Source organism: Mirounga leonina, unplaced genomic scaffold, assembly GCF_011800145.1.
Source record: "Mirounga leonina isolate KUSES-001 unplaced genomic scaffold, KU_Mleo_1.0 Mir_197, whole genome shotgun sequence".
In the NCBI taxonomy this organism is placed as follows: domain Eukaryota; kingdom Metazoa; phylum Chordata; class Mammalia; order Carnivora; family Phocidae; genus Mirounga; species Mirounga leonina.
Window position 1 is genome coordinate 2,705,544 of NW_023270494.1, and position 3,943 is coordinate 2,709,486.

General features: G+C 62.1%; 1 non-coding gene across 1 annotated transcript; it reads right to left on the reverse strand.

Moving 5' to 3' along the window:
* Window positions 1-1,351: 1,351 nt before the first annotated feature.
* On the reverse strand, window positions 1,352-1,453 carry LOC118024465. Its single transcript, XR_004683114.1, has one exon. It is a non-coding gene; the product is annotated as a U6 spliceosomal RNA (small nuclear RNA).
* Between the last annotated feature and the right edge of the window lie 2,490 nt (window positions 1,454-3,943).

Consider the following 3,943-nt stretch of genomic DNA (forward strand, 5'->3'; position numbering starts at 1 on the left):
GGTCAGTAGCCGAGGGAGGGTCACCCCGGTGGGGGGCCAGGGCTGCTTCCCATAGGACCGGATGGCTGAGCCCACGCAAGCTCCAGGGTGGGACGAGGGCGGCGGATAGGCAGACGGAGGCCGAGGCGGGGGGCGGTCAGCTCCACTGCGAGGGGCGCAAAGACTCTGGGCATCCAGGGGAGGCTGTGGGGTCACCTCCCGGGACGTCAGTCCTCAGACCCCTGTGCAGGGTGCCATGGCCATGTCCTGGGCCCGAGGGGGTTGGGAGAATTGATCCTATTGTGTTCTTATGTTGATAACGATGCTCGAAAAATACCTTTTTCTTTTTTTGGCCAATTACAAAGGAAAACCTTTGCTGTGCCCAGTGCGACGCACAGCTGTTTTCACAGAGCTCGGCTTCGGGCTGAGCGTTGGGGTTTTCCTATTGCCGGGAGCGCCTCCCGTGAGGGAGGCCGGTCCCCTCCTCCAGGTGGGAGGGAAGGGACTGGGTGGGGATGTGGGGGAGACAGGGTGGAGGAGGGGGCGTGACAGGGCCCAGGTGGCCTTCCAGAAGGTCCCCTGGATGCCGGGTAGAGTGTGGTCCTGGCGTCTGCCCCAGTGAGGGCTCAGGGCTTGGGCAGCACCCCCTGCCCACCCCGCCTGTGGCTGTAGGGAGCTCACCTTGCCCGCTCCCTGCCATCCTCCTCCCTGGTTCCTCCCCAAATTCAGCTCTCCCGGAGCCAGATCGCAGGGTCCAATCCCCCTCCATACCTGCCCAAGGTCACTCAGCCTCTCTGGGCTTTGATTCCTTCAGGTGTAAAAGGGGGACAGTCACATCTGTACTTGGTGGGGTCGCTGTGACGATTCACTGACGATGGCTTAGGCCCCCCCCCCCGTCCTGCACACAGCTGGTGCCCGCTCCTATAATCACTACGTTGTGGTCTTCGTTTTCTCTTGTTGGGGTGGAACCCACTTACGTTAGAGAAACTCGTTCAAGTCAGTGGCGTCTCGTGCCTTGCGGTGTCTGCCACCATCAGTGCTGTCTACTTCTAGAACATTGTCAGCAGCCCCGGGGACCCCCCAGCCTCTCCAGCAGCGCCCCTGGCAGCCCCCAACCTTACGTCTGCCTCTGGAGTTGCCTGGCGCCATCCTCGGGGCACCGTGTGCTCAGGGTCCATCCGCGTCGCAGGAGGGGTCAGAGTCCGTCCCTTTGCGCGGCGGCGGGATATTCCACGGTGTGGCTAGACCACATCCCGCGTCTCCTTTCGCGCATCGATGCATATTTGGACTGCTTCTACCTTTCGGCTCTTGTCAGGAATGGTGCTGTGAACGTGTGTGTACACATTTTTATTTGAACACCTGTTGCATTTTTCTTTATGTGGAACCCTTTGCAAATGTGGGTGTTGTCCTGGTGCAGGGGCCACGCTGAGCATCTCCGTACGGTTTCAGTTTTAGCATATAGGCGCAAGCGTTCTGGTGCATGTCTTAACCTTTATTATCTGGATCCTTCTTTATGGTCCATGGATGATGATGAAACTCTTTGTTGAAATCCTAGTAGTGCCAGGCTCCTTCTCGTCATGAGGCTGACTCCATGCTGCCTCGTGCTGCATGTGGGGGAACCTGAGGCACACAGAGACGCAGCCCCTTCCTGTGGTCTTCTGCTGTTCCCGCACGTGGGCTGTCCCTGGGCTTGTCCCTGCCCGCGTGTCATGGGGCTCCTCATCTGGTACAGTGGCTGTGGGTATGGGGGACCCTGGCTCCCGTGCCTTCCTCCTCCCCCTCCCCGTCCTGTCTGCTCCTCGTCCACTCTGCCGGGCTTCCCCTCCCTCCTCCTGCCTGGGATCACCCGGGTCCCCCATGGGCATCCCTGGTTCTGCAGGTGTCACCTTGGGCTGTGGATGTGGCTCACTCCTGCTTGAGACCTTTGGCCTCCTGCGCAGACACAGAGCCTGAGCCTTGCTTCCCTGGCCTGGAGGGGCCCCAGTGAGTCTGGGAGCCAGGAGGGAGGAGATCTTGTTCTCTAGGGAGGAGCTCCCTTGTGCGCAGAGAACTTTGCAGAGCTCCCCACTTAGGGACAGTGTCAAGTGGCCTCTGCCTGAGGCCACGCAGCTGGTATTCGTGTCTGAGAACGGAAGGACTTGTGTCTGGGAGTGGGCGCTCGGGGGCTTCCACCCCTGCCCTGGTGGACACGGCTCTGGATTCCTGGATGGCAGGGGCGGGGGCTGCCTCTCTCCCGGCAAGGGTGGGACTGGACCATAAGCAGGCCCCCTGCACGCCTCTCGCAGGTTCTGAGTCTTGGGCAGAGGGCCATTTGGGCGGAAAGGAGGGCTGACTTGTCCTTGCAGTGACCCGGCCCTGCCTTTGTGAGCCGGATTCTTCAGCTCCTCCCCTGCCCTGGGCCTCCTACATCCTCTGAGCCATGCCCCCTTGCCTTCCACCCCCGAGTGCTGCAGCAGTAGCCCGGGCCCCTGGGGACACCCGGCCCCCTGGGGACCTCCTTCCTTTGGTGCTGTCTGCCCGCACGGCTGCCCCTGGGAGGCCCCACGGTTCTCTGGGGCCACACGGAGCCCAGACTAAGGTGGCGAGCGCAGGGCCCTGGTGGGGGCAGAAGAGCTTCTCTGGCTGCCGCCTGGGGTTGAGACGTCCGTGGTGGACACTGGTGTCCTCTGTTGGGCCCTTTCCCGCCCGTCCTGCCTAACCTGCTATCGATCGCGGACCAGGCCCCTCCCTTCGATCTCATTTTCGTGGCTAATGGCTTTGGCTGCCATTGATCCGCAGCAAAGGAGCCTCTTGCTCAGGCATCTCCTCACTGCACCCTGCGGCCGGTCTGAGACTTTACGTACCAGCCCCTCCCCGTGCCGCCCTTGCGCCCTGCCGGCCCTCCCCCACCCCACGTCCCTCCCCGGGTCCCTGCCCCCCCCCCATGCCTTGTCCCTCCCTTCAGGGCCCTCCAGGAGGAAGACAGAATACCCACCACCCATCCCCTTCTCACCAGGCCCAGGAGAACATCTCTCCTCCACTTGCACCAACCGACTCATCTAGCTGGGTGGAGGAACTTTCTGGTGAGAAGCCTCAGGGGAGGGAAGGACGATGGGGTTCCACACCCCCCCACCCCAAGCTCCCTATTAACCTTGGGCATCAGGCTCCCACCTCTGGGTTTAACTCCTACCGGACCTGGGAAGAAAGCCTCTATCTGCAAGGAAGGCCCCTCCCTCGGGATGCATCATCACGGAGCCCTGGGGGGAGGTGGGGGAGACCCCTGAGATGGTGCCAGTGGGCAGAGGGGCCTGGGGCCAGGTTGGGCCTGTGGAGGCTTCTTGTTGGAGCTGCAGTCCCTCGTCTGCAGAGCCCCTGCCCCTCCCTGCTCCCCTGCCTAGGAAAGCCCTGAAGGATCAGGCCAAGGAGAATGTCACAGAAGGGACACCGTCCAGTGTAGGTGCCCGGTCGGTAGGCCGAGGGGTCCTCTGCTTCCTCCTTCCCTCCCACTGTAGCTGGGCTTCCGCCTTTCTGCTCAGTCCCCAAATGCCTGGCCCCACCCAAGATTCCAGGCCCCCAGCAGTGGGAAGGGGCAGTGGGGGCTCCCAGATTTGGCATTGCAGATGCCACCTGGCCCTGTGTGGCCACATACCCTGGGCTCCTTCCCAAGCCCTGGCTGCTGGGGAGTGGGGAGTCCCCAGCTATGAAATAGACTCACAGCAACGCAGCCAGACCACAGTGGCTACAGCTGGGACCCCCCACCACCCTCGTCTAAGACCCACTGCCACCTTCCCCCCAGCACCCGGCACTGATCTTGTGTCTGAGTCCCCTGGAGGACTTGGTAAACCCAGTCGCTGGGTCCCGTGCCCAAAGCGTCTGACTCTGTGGCGTCTCGGGTGAGGCCTGAGAATCCACATTTCATCTGGCCAGTGCTCTGGGGCCCCACTTTGAGAACCACGTTAACCAAGCTCGGAAAGTTTCCCTTCTT